The following is a 16,085-nucleotide window of genomic DNA, read 5'->3' as shown; positions in this document are numbered from 1 at the left end:
AGAGGAGTAATCTCAGGAGTACCATTGGACATGTCATGGAAGATGTGAAAAGTGAATTAAAAGGAGGCAAAATAGTGGAAGTCACAAGGCTTAAAAGCAAACGGGATGGTACACTCAAAGAAACATTATCAGTTCTCATTCAGTTTGAGAGAATCTTACCTAAGGCAGTACAAATGGGATATTTGAACTTCATGGTTAGGGAGTACATCCCAAACCTCTCAGGTGCTACGCAATGTCAACGAATGGGGCACACAGCGCAGCAGTGTAAAGGACAGCTAAGGTGTTGCGAGATGCGGAGGAAAAACATGAGTATGGAAAATGTGAAAAGGATGCAAAGGTTAAATGTTGTAACTGCGGAGGAGATCACAGTGCTGGCGTTTGGAGGTTTGTGCAAGTGCAGAGAGAGGCCAGAGAGGTTGCAGAGAGATTAAGATTACAAACAAAGTTTCATACGCAGAAGCATAAAGAAAGTAAGGGGAACAGTAACAATCAATAAGAACCCTAGTGGAATGGAGCAGAGCATTACAATACAAAATGTCAGGAACACACCAAAAAGTAATCTTCAAATCCAACCCCACAGCGCCACCAAGAGTAAAGAGGATGATGATGTTTTAGGAGTGAAAAAGGTGAATTTTGTGGTATTTATATGCCATACTGTTAAAATGTTTGCATTGCAGTTAAAAAGAAAAGTGATAGAATCAAAGACCATTTTGAGGCAGCTGAAAATTCCTTGACATGAAAGATATTAAAGCAGATCAGATACATGCAATGCTAGACTATAAATGGAGCTGGGGAAAATGAAAATCAGGATGAGGGTTAGATCCTTAATCATGGTGCTGCACATACTACAGTGGAACGCAAGAAGCCTCATAGCTAATGGTCAAGAATTCAAGAAATATATATATGATCTAGAGGTAGTCCTGAGGTAATATGTGTGCAAGAAACCTGGTTACGACCTCAATAGACTTGTCATTCCAGGATTTAGCGGTATAAGGCATGATAGAGATATAATCAACAAATGGTGGAGGGTGTGCCACGTTTCTCCAAAGATGGTGTGGCATATAGGGAGGTGCAATCTCCTGATGATATAGAGTGTATTATAGTGGAAATTCTGCAACCCTAGGAAACAAGATAACATTAGGATAATCAATTTATTACAACCCATGTAAAAATCTAACCACTGATATATTTAAAGAAATAGCAGGGCAATAAAACGATAGGAAGCGAATGTTTGGTGTGGCCTGATTTCAAATGCATCACAAGTCTATGGGGGCAGCAAACCATACAGACAGTAATTGGAAATATAGTGGAAGAAATGCTGGAGGAAAGAACACTAGTATGCCTTATGATGGACATGGCACAAGAGTAGATGTACACAGGGGGAAAGTATCATGCCTGGATCTGACATTAGTGTCAAACTGTTTGGTTCATTACATGCGAATGGTTTGTTTTTGAATAAATCCACAGTAGGAAGTGACCATTATCCAGTGCTTACTAAAATGAATACTAATGTGTATATATACAGGAAGGAGGGCAATAACCAGGTGGTGCTTTGCTAAAGATGATTGGACGGAAATTTAGGAGTATGGGTGTGAGGAGTCGGTACACCTGCTAACATCAAGAGGGAAGCATAGAGGTCATTAACATACGCAAATAACGCAACATATTCTAAATGCAGGCAGAGAACAGTATTACCAAAAACAACAACCAAGGGTAGGAAGAAAGTGGTGCCATGGTGGAATGAGGAATGCAGCAGGGTTATTAAAGAGCGAATAATGCATTTAGAGAATTAAAGAAAAACATGACACAAAATAATGTTATAGAGTTTCAAAGGAAAAGGGCAGCTGCTCGAAGGACAATCAAATACACAAAAAAAAGAACATGGAGAGAATTTTGTTCTACCATTGGCAGAGGAGTAAAATTAGGTGATGTCTGGTCCATGTTTAAGCGGATGAGTGGGAAAAGGAAATCCATTAAAATTCCAGCTTTGGTTGATGGGGAGAGGCTGGCAGTGACAGATAAGAGAAGGCAGACATGTTAGGAAGGGACACTTGCAGCAGTACATAGCGGGGAACATCTCAGTGATATTCATAGGCAGCAAAAAACAGCAGTTACTAGCAGAGAATGAAAACGTGAAGGAGAAGAGACAGGATAATAGGTCAGCTCTTGATGTGGAATTTACAATGTCAGAACTCAAAATAGCCTTACAAGGTACAGGTTATACAGCCCCAGGACAAGACCAGCTATGTTATGCTATGTTTAGACAGTTGCCTATGGAAACTATGACAATGGTGCTGAGTCTTTTCAATAAAATCTGGAGAGAAGGAGATATGCCAAGTTTGTGGAAAACAGCAGTCGTGCTACCATTCAATAAGCAGGGAAAATGTATACAGCTAACCCTAGTAACTACAGACCAATAGCTCTTGCATCACACCTATGTAAATGGATGGAAAAGATCCTGTCCGTAGGCTCTCAATGTACTGGAGCAGAAAGGGCTGCTGAGTAGTTTCAGAGCGGATTTCGTAAAGGGCGGTCCACAATAGATGCTTTAGTAAGCTGTGAGTAATGATGTGGAAAAAACATTGAAAATGAAAGAGATAATGGCAATAGTGTTACTTTGACATTGAAAAGGCGTATTGACTGTATGTGGAGGATGGGTTACTGATCAAATTGAGTAGAATGGGTTATTGGTAGGAGAATGTACAATTGGGGTTAAGGGCCTTTTTCTTTTAACAGACAGGACATTTAGAGTAAGGGTTATTGGAGCAGATATTTCCAACTATTTTGACATAGAAAATGGTTATCCCCCAAGGGAGTGCAGTCACAGTTCCAATATTATTTTAACATCATGGATCCAATGATATATTTTACATGTTTAGACACATGCATTTCCAATCGGCTCCTATCGCAGATGATGGGGACTATTTGGATGAGGGGAAGAACATTGCCCCATACGTAATGGAGATTATAGCTAGAGCGATTAAAAAAGTGGAGAGGTGGTACTATAACTGGGGATCAAAATGTCAGAAAGCAAGTCATGCTACATGGTATTCCACAAACCAAACGCCAAGATTGGCTGGCCAACAGCTCAACACATTATGATCGTCCAATGACAAAGTGAATGAGTTCAATACCTAGGACTGTGGTTTTGATAGCAAAATATTACATGGAAAATGCACTATTAAACAAGTGGAAACAAAATGCAAAAAAGTATTACATTTATTGCGAGCTGTAGCTGGATGCAACTGGGGCGCAGACAAACAAGCATTAATATACATTTACAGATCAATTATGAGGTCCACAATAGATTATGGTTGTATAGTGTATGGAGCAGCAGCAAAAACATCGCTTTTAAAAATTGATAGAATACAATATAAAGCATTGCGGTTGTGTATTGGAGCGATAAAGTCATCCCCTATCAATGCAGTTCTGATAGAAGCAGGAGAGACACCTCTGGAGATCAGAAGAGAGAAACTTGCTCTGTCATACTGGGTCAGGCTACAAGGAAGTGGAGAAGAAAATATTTCAAACAGAATATTACAGGATTGCTGGGAATATGCAAAATTCCAGGGACGTGGGTTTGGCTGGACGAGTAAGGAGAGAACGAGGGCATATGGAGTGGACAATATCACGTTTGCCAAAGCAACCCCATTTAGTAGCGTTCCCCCATGGCTTTTCCCAGAAGCTAAAATAGATATGAGTATTGTAGAAAGGAAAAAAGAGTGGCAAGTAAATGAAGTGGGAATTAAAACAAGTATGTATCTGAATGAAAAGTATTACAATTGCCTACAAATGTACACAGATGGTTCTAAGAACAAGGAAGAGTGTGTTGGAATTGGTATATACATCCCAGAATTTAAAATATCTATTTCAAAAAGAGCGTCTGATCAATTATCAGTGTACACAGCAGAAATGCTGGCAGTAATAATAGGATTACAGTGGGTTGAAGAGGTCAGACCAGATAGGGTGGTGATGTGCACAGATTCATTGTCCATATTACAAAGCATACAATCAACAACAACTGCCAGAGAAGACATTCTCATAGAACTGAATCATAGCCTGTTAAGATTGCACAGAGGCGGCATAGATCTGCAGTTCTGCTGGGTGCCTGCACATGAGGGGTGAAAGGGAACGAGTGTGCTGATAAATTAGCAAAAAGTGCACTACAAAAGGAAAAACATTACCAGTTCAACTTGGAAAAGGAGAAGGAAAAGCAGTAGTAATTAAGAGAAAGGGATGGAGATCTGGCAGAAAAGGTGGGAGAAAGACCAGAAAGGCAAAGAATATCACAAAGTACAAAAGACAATTACAATTTCATATTTATAAAGAAAGAAACAGAAGGAGGAAATCACGATCGCTAGACTCAGAATAAATCACACAGCATTGAATGGTACACTGTATGTCATGGGGAAAAGTGACAGTGACAAGTGTGGGAACTGTGGAGTAAAAGAAGATGTAGAACATATCTTGATACATTGTGACATATATAAAGCGGAAAGAGAAAAACTAAAGGCTAAAGTTTTAGAGGCAGAGAGGGAATGGAGTGTGGTTGGTATTTTGGGAACAAAAGGAGAGTGAGTAAGAGCTACCAGAAAGGCACTGTTTACATTCTTGAGTGAAACTGGGGTAGGAAAAAGAATTTAACATTAGGTCAAGAAAGAACATAGATTTTTATTTTTGTTTTATTTATTTCATGTTTTGTTTTTTGTTTTTTGTTGATTTGTTTATTTATTTTGATTAGATCATAGGTTAAAGAGTTGGTATGATATGATGATTCATACTCATGTACAGTAGGTGGCGGTATGCACCTTTTAAGTTGTTTGCAATCCGCCAAAAAACGAAGAGAAGAAGAAGAAGAAGAACTCACCGCCAGATTGTTTTCTACAACAGTGGTATTGCATCCTCCTGGCTGCTCAATTCAGTTATCCTGTCTGCGTGTTATTCTGTACTTTTTTGTAATTAGTTTCTCCTTGTGCTTCTAGTGCGATCCCTCAGCCATCGGCCACCAGAGCTTCCAGCCAACCTGCCTGCTTCTTCCTTCACCATACCTGCCTGCCCTGTTCTCAGTCCAGCCTGAACTGCCTACCTCCACTCCGGACCTCCATAGTCTCCAAACCTGCCTGAGTCTCCGAACAATAAACCATTATAACATCTTCAGTCATTGCCTGCGCCTGGGTCCTGTTTAAAACATAATCCTAACAGAACAATCTGGCCACCATGGACCCAGCAGGGTCGGCATTACCAGATGCTCAGAGAGGTTATGGATAACCTTGCATCACTAGCCGCCAACGTAGCACAGATGGGACATCACCTCAACCTGGTTTCAACTCATCTTGCTCCGCCTGCTCCTGAGGATCCAGCTCCCCCATAAGAGTTAGCACCGGTTCCAGCCCAGCCCGCTCTCCCTTCACGTGAGCCTAATATTCCCACTCCAGAGCGGTACGCAGGTGCCTTAGGGACATGTAAGTCCTTCATAATGCAGTGTTCTCTTGTGTTTGAGCAGCAGCCGTCTACTTATGCTAACGACAGAGCTAAGATTTGTTATATGATAGGTTTACTTACAGGTAGCGCCCTAGCCTGGGCATCAGCTGTATGGGAGAGTCAGTCCAACCTTTGTAATTCTTGTCCAGAGTTTGCAGAGGAAATGAAGAAAGTATTCCACCACCCCGTCAGCAGTAGGGACGCTACTAAACGCCTCCTCTCACTGCGACAGGGCTCCCGTAGTGTAGCCGAATACTCAGTGGAATTTAGGACCTTAGCTGCAGAGGCGGGTTGAAATGACACAATGCTTCAAGGGGTTTTTCAAACAGGGCTAACTGATTCGGTTAAGGATGAGTTAGCAGTGAGGGACGAATCAGCTAACTTGGATGAGTTGGTCTCTCTAGCCATAAGACTGGATAACCGCCTTAGGGAGCGCCGTAGGGAAAGAGCCAGCCGATCTCCTGGGTCACTCCCCTCTCGCCCTGTCTCGTCTCCTCTCGCAAGATTCAGGTCGGAAACTTTCCCAAGTCCCAGTGCCCCATCTGAAGTCTTTTCTCCTCTCCTGTCTTCAGAGGAACCGATGCAGCTAGGCAGAGCCCGACTCACTCCCCAAGAACGTCTCCGGAGAATAAGAGAAGGACTTTGTGTCTACTGTGCTCACTCCGGTCATTTCGTGGACACATGCCCCCAGCGCCCAAAAGAGGGTGCTCGCCAGTAAAGGTGGGGATACTGGTGAGCAAGGCTGTTTCTTCCTCAACCCCCCAGACCCGCAAGCCACTTGAAGCCACACTGTTGTTAAACCAACAGTCTCTCTCTCTGCCTGTCCTACTGGACTCTGGGGCTGATGAGAGCTTTTTGGATGCCCAACTGGTTGCCTCAGCCGGCATCTCAACTCAACCTCTGACAGCTCCTCTCAATGCTCGAGGTCTGAATGGGAAGCTCCTGCCACACGTTACCCATGTCACCGAACCCCTACATCTCGTCCTGTCCGGTAATCACCATGAAATGATTCAGTTCCACGTCATGTCCTCCCCTCACACGCCCCTAGTTCTGGGCCAGCCATGGTTAAGACTGCATAACCCCCACATAGACTGGTCGGAGAATCAAGTAAGGAGTTGGAGTACCTTTTGTCACTCTTCATGCCTGCGGTCTGCAATTCCCCCAGCAGAGGTCGGTATTCCCCCAGTTCAGCAGGAGCCACTCAACTTGTCCGCTGTCCCTCCGGTTTATCATAGCCTGGGAGAGGTTTTTCAGCAAGCAGCGAGGCCCTTTTTTCTGCCCCCTCATCGCCCTTACGACTGCACAATAGATCTTCTTCCTGGGCATCTCTCCCATCCAGTCGCCTGTTTAACTTGTCCCGAACTGAGCGTGAGGCCATGGAGACATACATCAAAGACTCACTCGCTGCTGGCATCATAAGACCCTCTCTTCCCCCGTCGGAGCAGGCTTCTTCTTTGTATCCAAGAAAGACCGCTCCCTGCGCCCCTGCATTGACTACCGGGGCCTTAACAACATCACCATCAAGAACAAGTATCCACTGCCCCTCATCAATTCAGCCTTCGAACCCCTACAGAAGGCCACCATTTTCTCGAAACTCAACCTCAGGAATGCTTACCACCTGGTCCGCATACGTCAAGGAGACGAGTGGAAGACCGCGTTCAACACCCCACTAGGCCATTTCGAGTATCTAGTGATGCCCTTTGGACTCACCAATGCCCCAGCTGTCTTCCAGGCTCTTGTGAACGATGTCCTCCGTGACTTCCTGAACCGTTCAGTATTTGTGTATCTGGATGATATTCTGATATTCTCACAGACCATGGAGGAACACACCCAACATGTGCAGCAGGTTCTACAAAGGCTCCTCGAGAACAAGCTGTTTGTCAAAGTAGAGAAATGCAAATTTCACGTGGATTCAGTGGACTTCCCTGGGCTACATCATTGAGCAAGGTCAGGTGAGAACAGACCCAGAGAAGGTACAAGCAGTGGCACAATGGCCCAAACCTTTCCACCAGGAAGCAGCTCCAACGTTTTTTGGGCTTTGCAAATTTCTATCGCCGGTTCATCAGAGACTACAGTCGTGTTGCCGGTCCTCTCAACCAACTCACCTCCCCAGCAATCCCCTTCTCGTGGACTACTCAGGCTGAGGCTGCCTTCTCTGAGCTGAAGAGACGTTTCACCTCGGCTCCTATTCTTATGAATCCTGACCCATCTCTTCAGTTTATTGTTGAGGTTGATGCATCCAACACCGGTGTGGGGGGCTGTTCTATCACAACGCTCAGTCTCCGATCAAAAGCTTCACCCTTGTGCTTTTTTTTCCCGATGACTGACAACCTCTGAGCGCAACTATGATGTTGGCAACAGGGAGCTGCTTGCTGTAAAGCTTGCGCTGGAAGAATGGAGGCACTGGCTGGAAGGCTCTGAACATCCATTCATTGTGTGGACAGACCACAGGAACCTGGTCTACATACAAACTGCCAAACGACTAAACTCCCGTCAGGCACGCTGGGCATTGTTTTTTGGCAGGTTCAACTTCACCCTTACCTACCGACCTGGTTCTAGAAACCTTAAACCTGACGCATTGTCCCGGCAGTTTGCAGGGGATCAGGACCCCATAGTTCCTGACACCATAATCCCCGCTACCAGAGTGGTGGGCGCTGTGACATGGGAGATTGAGAACTCAGTGAGGAATGCACAGAGAGACCAGCCAGATCCAGGAAATGGTCCAGATAACCATTTGTTTGTACCTGACTCTGTCCGCTCACAGGTTCTCCTATGGGCCCATGCTTCCCGCTTTGCCTGCCACCCGGGTGTGAATCGGACCCTATCCCTCCTGAGACGACACTTCTGGTGGCCTTCCATGGAAGCGGACTCTCGAGCCTTTGTGCTGGCCTGCACTGTCTGCGCCCGTAGCAAGTCTTCACACCAGGCTCCTATCGGTCTACTCCAGCCTCTCCCAGTCCCTAGTCGTCCCTGGAGTCACATCGGCCTAGACTTTGTTACCGGCCTCCCGGTTTCACAGGGTAACTCAACCATTCTCACTATTGTCGATCGCTTTTCCAAAGCGGTTCATTTTGTGCCTCTTCCTAAACTCCCCACAGCCTCTGGAACTGCTGACCTCCTAGTCAATCATGTGGTCCGGCGTCATGGCATTCCAACAGACATTGGTTCCGACCGAGGGCCACAGTTCATATCTCAGGTATGGAAAGCATTCTGTCGAGCACTTGGAGCATCTGTCAGTCTCTCCTCAGGCTATCATCCGCAGACTAACGGGCAGGCCCGAAAGAGCCAATCAGGACCTTGGAGCTGCACTTCGCTGTGTCACCTCCCGGAATCCCACCTCCTGGAGCTTACATCTGCCCTGGATTGAATACGCTCATAAACTCACTGTCTAGTGCTGCCACCGGTATGTCCCCATTTGAATGTTCTCTTGGATATCAACCCCCTTTGTTCCCAGCCCAAGAGGACGAGATCGCAGTTCCCTCTGTCCAAGCCCATCTCCGTCGTTGTCGGAGGATCTGGAAGGATGCCCGCTCTGCCCTTCTCCGCTCCGCTGAACGCAATCGGCATATTGCAAACCGCTACCGGACCGCAGCTCCCCAGTTCCAACCAGGTCAGAAAGTTTGGCTTTCATCTAAAAATATTTCTTTACAAGCTGAGTCTAAGAAGTTGAAACCACGCTTCATTGGTCCCTATGTGATCGAGCGCATAATCAATCCATCTGCTGTTAGACTCAAGCTGCCTCCCTCCATGAGAATTCACCCTACCTTTCATGTGTCCCAGTTGAAACCAGTGTTTTCCAGCCCTTTGTGCCCTCCAGCCATCTCCCCTCCACCCACCCTTGTTATTGATGACCACCCGGCCTACACGGTCCGACGGCTGTTGGACATTCGCTGCCGGGGCCGTGGGTACCAGTATCTGGTCGATTGGGAGGGTTATGGTCCTGAGGAGAGGAGCTGGGTGTCCCGCAAGCTCATTCTAGGTCCCTCTCTCATTCGGGACTTTCACAGAGACCACCCAGACAAGCCTGGTGGTTCGCCTGGAGGCTCCCGTTGAGGGGGGGGGTACTGTCACGGCCCAAACTGTGTCCCTGTGTGTCCCTGTTTGTTCCCCTGTGTGTGTGGAGGGGGTGTGGTTTCCCTTGCAGGCAGCAGCCTGATTGCACTCACCTGGCCGACCGGCTCAGCTGTCCCTCATCAATCCAATCAAGACACGGCATATCTACTCCAGTCTCCCAGCAACTCACCGCCAGATTGTTTTCTACACCAGTGGTATTGCATCCTCCTGGCTGCTCAATTCAGTTATCCTGTCTGCGTGTTATTCTGTACTTTTTTGTAATTAGTTTCTCCTTGTGCTTCTAGTGCGATCCCTCAGCCATCGGCCACCAGAGCTTCCAGCCAACCTGCCTGCTTCTTCCTTCACCATACCTGCCTGCCCTGTTCTCAGTCCAGCCTGAACTGCCTACCTCCACTCCGGACCTCCATAGTCTCCAAACCTGCCTGAGTCTCCGAACAATAAACCATTATAACATCTTCAGTCATTGCCTGCGCCTGGGTCCTGTTTAAAACATAATCCTAACAGTCTTTCTAGTTACGTATTTTTCATAGTCTTATATTTCAACAGTTTTACGACAAACTGTGATTTTTTTGACATGGAAATGATTTTTTAAGATTGACAAACATCATATGTGTAATTCATGGCACAATTCAAACGGGATCGAAAGATACGTTTTCTCTCTCCATTGACTTCAATACATTATTTTTCCGAAATAAGGTCCCATGGGGCGGAAGATGGGCGTGACTTCGCCACTCTATATGGCGCTGCTTTTTCCCATTGACTTACATTGGGAAAGAGTGGTCTGTAAATCGTTGGATAATTTTAAACTAAATAAACTACCCAGTATGAACATTTGTATAGCCCTTATTAAAAACATTCGGTCCTCAAGTTGTAAAATGTGCTAATAACGTTATTCTGAGAGTTATTTCCCTCGGCATTATGATCGCGCATCTGAGAGTGCATCCATGGATCTAACCCACGAGACTGCGCCACCCGGCACGTTCATGTGACGTATTCAGTACTACCATGAGTTTTACCTTTACCCATGGATATAAGAACGGACCCATATCGCTTTACTGCCAGCCCACGGAGCTGTAATAATGGATATATTGCACATGTTTGCTGTAATTCATCATTTGTAAAATATTATACTACATGGGCTGTATGATGTAAATCTTGTACCGTAAATGATGTATTAAATAAAGTTAATATTACTGACGTAGATTAACGTCCCTGTAGCTTCTTATTGCACTTACCATTAAAGGAGTTGAACGTAGCTGTTTGCTATTACTATATAATACCACACAGGGATAAGCCAGAGCGTACAACCTTTGCATGTGGGCACAACACGTTTTGACCCAGTTTGATTCATTCGCTATACCATATGATATCGCCCGGGGAAGTCGTCATACTTATACATATATAAATAAAGATATATGTTTCAAAGCTCTAATCAAATTAACAGTTGTATTAATTATAATTGTATATGTATACATATATATATATATATATGTATAAAGCCTGTGTGTTGTATATTTATACACACAAATGAACAACCTTTGTTGTCAAAAAACAAATAACAAGTTGTATTGTAGTGTTTATTTTAGTGTTTTATGCTTATCCACATTTTGATTTCAGAGCACAGGACAGGAGAATGCTGAGCACAACATAAAGCTCAACAGTGAAGCTGGCAATGCTGAACAAAACCATCTAGTTATAATATTTATTCAGCTGAAAAAGTCAAAGCTCTACGAAAATGTAATGAAAAATATATTGCACATGGTTGGTATTTAACAACAAGGGGTGTTATAGTCTGTGTTGTAGTGTGTGATATTGGTATTTATGGAAACATTTTACACCTTTCCTTCAAGTACTATACGTTTTAGTTACTTGTGGGGTACTTAAAGGGGACCTATCATGCAAAATGCACTTTTGTACGTCTTTTATACATGAATATGTGTCCCCGGTGTTCCAGGGAACTCACCAAGTGTCAGAAAACACAACCCTCTCTATTTTCCTCCATACCCAAATCTCTAAAAAAGGGGGCTGCAACGGATCTGATAAAAACTGATCCAGATTTTGAACACTGTCCTGACGTCAGGACAGTGGCGCTACAGCTATTGGGCCAACTCCACCAATCAGGAGGAGACAGCCACGGCCATTGCTGTTCGAAAGCGCTGGAGACGCTGTAGTACATATGCCAGGCCTATAGATGGTGCTGTTCTCACAGAATCTGCCCTTGCAAAAACAGAGCTAAAAAATGTCAAATTGAGCAAAATGAGGCATGGCTAAAATGCATGATCTGTTTGGTATTTTGAAAAAAAAAAGTATAAATATGCCTTATATAGGTATGGTCCTATACTATATTATTCAAATATAGCATGATAGGTCCACTTTAACATGAATAATCACAGTTACTATCCTTTTACTCACATTTCAAAGAGAAATAGGCTATTGTTATTTTAACTCCACCACAGTAATCCATCATCAGCTTTACTTTTTAGATAAAGATTTAACTCACAATTGATCTAACTCAAAATACATATATTGTTATATATTACCAAGTGGTTTCATGTACAACCCACACAAGTATCATGCTAAATTAAGCTCTGTTGCTTGAGTTGGATATCACTAGATCCTGTTACATCAGTGTAATATAAAAGTACATAACGATTGATGTGTAAATTATCATAATTACTAGCACTGCTAACTGCCGCGGCCGCCTAGTTAATATCAAAATCCATCATATAACAATCCAGTACCATGCTGTCATGAACGCGCGGTGCTGTTACGTGTACAAATTGACGTGCTTGATGTGAACTAGCCTTTTGGGGGGCGTGGTTAAAGTTGCGCATGCTCTATGAGTGCACATACGGGTACTTCTCAGGCATGACGGGTAATCTGTGATGTTTCGCTCTCTCAAAAGTTGGGCCATTTTATCTTCATGCGCCAATGAGCAACTCTCATAGGAATGAATGAGGCCCCGCCTCCCACGCTGTATCCAGTTCTTATTATACATCCATGAGCCCCCCCCCCCCTCACCGAGAAGGCTCCAGCTGCAGCCGCAGCCGGTGGAGGTTGAACCTGTAGGAAGTTGTAGGAAGTTGTACTTCCAAATATGGTCAGAAGAGAGCGCGCCCAACACGTGAGACGCTAACGCAAGGATATTTAATGAGACATGGAGGTTCACGCAGCGTCCACACGGCGGCGTGCGTTGAAGCTTGCCGGTGGGCGTGTCTGAAGCTCGACCAACAACCAATCACATGAATCTCCCGCCCCGGACACACAAGCACGCGGTTTGATTGGCTAGAGCTTGTACTGGCATATGATTTGATTGGCTGACGCTTCCGTCGAAGCTTCAAAAGTTGAACATTGCTCAACTTTTGAAGCGAGCAACTTGAGCAAAGCGAAGCGATGCTCCCACAATGCAGTTCGGCAAAGTGTGACGTCACCCCATTCAAAGTGAATGGGCAGAAGCGTTGAAGCTTCAACGCACGCCGCTGTGTGGACGGGCCGTTACAGAGAACAGACAATATGGCGCACCGAGTACAGGTAATTAACGTCTTGTGGTTTTAGATATAATTACATACTATTTAGGTTCTCGGTTGTTTGTCGATTTGGCTGTTTAGCGCAGTGTAATTGTGTTTATTTTGCTAATTTGTATTTTAAATATTCAATTTAAAGGAATGGAATACATAAATAATATATATATATATGTGTATGCTAACTGAGCGAGCATGTCCAGTTAGCATACATGCTAACTGGACGAGCATGTCAAGCTAAGATATATGTATATATCTTAGCTTGACAGATGGAACAATGCATGTACTCTAATTTTTTACAAGAATCTGATTTTGTGTAAGTTTTAAATATTCATTGAAGGTGTCTTTCACATTTGAATGTTTATTTATTTAAAACATGTATTAGTTGCTATACTGTAGACATGTAGGGCTAAATATGTATAATTATTATATTATAATTTTAAGTGTGGTTTAAAGTAAACTTATATAAAGTTATTGGGCTGAGCCAAGTAACCCAGGAGGATGCAATCAGGTAATTAGGACAGAGCCTCTTTTTTAGTGGGAATGCTGTTAACAGCATTCCAACTATCTTCTATCTTCTGTTCTTCTACGCACACAATTCTTTATTATTCCGCCTGTTATTTTGGCCCTCTTCTTCTCCCACATTCCACATCGCAGAAACTCCGTTCAAACATCAAAACGTTCAACTTGGTCGGGAATCGATGGCAATTACTTTTCTCATTCATAACTTTCATAATTCCCGAGATATAGCCCATCATTCATCAAATGTTTAACATTTTAACTTTAACATTGCGCAGCTCGTTAAGGCAGAGTGTGTGATGTCAGAGTTAGAGTGGAGGACAGTTTGAAATTTGCCTTCATATATATTTTTAAAACAGCCATAATTCCCAAACCCTACATTCCTGAGACATAATTTTTCATGACAAACGTAGGAAATCATCTCGTAGCTTGAAAAATGACAAATAATTAAGCATAAATAATTAAACAAAATGCCTCTTGAGGGCATGAAGTGACAAAAACGTTCAACATGTCTCCATTAAAGCCCATTGTAATTTCAGGCTGATATTTCCTCACAGCAGCAGCCGCACACCTTTAGTTAATCTGCCAAAAAGGCCACATTATTGACCCGAAAGTACACAAAAAGCACACTTCAGATACTCAAGGTCCTTGAGATGCTTCACGCTTTGAAATTTCACCGATATCTGTTACGGTTCTTCAACAAAACGTTCGCATGTAACGGCCCGTCCACACGGCGGCGTGCGTTGAAGCTTGGCGGTGGGCGTGTGTGAAGCTTGGGGATTTCTCGCGAGCAACACGACCAACAACCAATCACATGAATCTCCCGCCCCCGACATACAAAGCAAAAAAGCCGGAAGTAAACTGGATATAAACTCCCCAAACAGGCGAAAACCTACCACTGTCTCTGCCACCTCCCTCCATGCCTGGCTCCTCCGGTTTGTATCCCGGTAGATAAAGAGGGACTGGTCGTATAGGACCGGGTGATTCCCTACTGCTATTATTATTTCATCCTCCATTTTTTGGAACATGAGGAAATTACCTGCGGTATGGCTCTCCCAGCATACACGCGGTTTGATTGGCTAGCGCCTCCGTCTAAGCTTCAAAAGTTGAACATTGCTCAACTTTTGCAGCGAGCACCGCGAGCAACGCGTAGCGACGCTCCCACAATGTAGTTCGGCGAAGCGTGACGTCACCCCATTCAAAGTGAATGGACAGAAGCATTGAAGAGTCAACGCACGCCGCCGTGTGGACGGGCCGTAAGGTTTATCTCTTATTCAGAACAATGGAAACCTTTGATCTCTGGACACCTCGTTAGCTCAAATATAAACACCTGTGTCATGGAACACAATGATGTCATAACTCCAACTGACATGCTCAGAGCAGCAGACTTCAGATAATGGTTAATGGTCCTGCCCTCAACAGCTCTACGTCAATTATGGGGTGTATTCATATGCCGTTTCCATGCGTATCCCTCGCCATAAAAGACGATGTCGCTTTACATTAACTCCTATGAAAATGTTCAAAAAGTGCTCAAACTTCACATGTGTGCTAACAGTTCAGCCGTGAAGACATCTACGGGACAGTTTTGAGATTTCAAATGCCGTTGCCATGGCAACACAATGCTCGCCATGAAACACGGTTTTCTCATAACTGTAAGTCCAATGGACACGGTCCGATCGCCCCCCAATCTTCACTTGTATATCACCGCTCCATGCCTCAACAGCTCTACGCCAAATCTGAGATCTCACCATATGCCGTTTCCATGGAAACGCATCCCTCGTCATAAAAGACGATGTCGCTATAACTCCTATGAAAATGTTCAAAAAGTGCTCAAACTTCACATGTCCATAACATGTTTGGTAACGATGCAGCCATCAACGCATCTAAGCGTATTATGGGATGTCATCAAATGCCGTTGGCATGGCGACAGATCATTCGCCATCAAGTTAGTTAAAAAGTTTGCAGTTCAAATATTCTGCTGCTTTTCCAAGCCTTTTTACTTTCTTTTCTTCTCTCATCACACATTCAAGCCCCCAGTGTTCATGTATAATTTCAATCTAAATTCTTTACTTTCTTCTTACACATTACATTTCAGCATAGCAATTCAGCGTCAGCTTTTCAGCATACAGTAAAGCATTCCCACTTGCAATTTCTTCAGGAATTGCATTCTCTAGTTTTATATGGGGTTTGTGGCCATGCTGTAGTCCTGACGTTTAAAATAAATGATCAAATCTTATCTGTTAAGATGAATGTTTCATTTAAAATGTTTTTATTTATTTGTTTAAGGAGGGACCCCAGAGCCAAGGGCAGGCCGAGCAGACCGCCTTCTCCCGCCGCAGGCAGGATCAAACTCTCGGTCCGGTGATGGGCTCCGTGTAACAAGTCCCCTCAGTGCGGGGAGCCGCGCCGTGCCCAGGTACTCCCCGTTCTGCCCTATCTGCACCACGGTGATGCTGCTGTCATCGCTCGCCTCCCCTCCGGTGGTGCCCT

The sequence above is a fragment of the Trematomus bernacchii genome, unplaced genomic scaffold (genome assembly GCF_902827165.1).
Source record: "Trematomus bernacchii unplaced genomic scaffold, fTreBer1.1, whole genome shotgun sequence".
NCBI classification, from domain to species: Eukaryota; Metazoa; Chordata; class Actinopteri; order Perciformes; family Nototheniidae; genus Trematomus; species Trematomus bernacchii.
The sequence above is the reverse complement of the archived record's forward strand: the minus strand, read 5'-3'. Positions refer to the sequence as shown.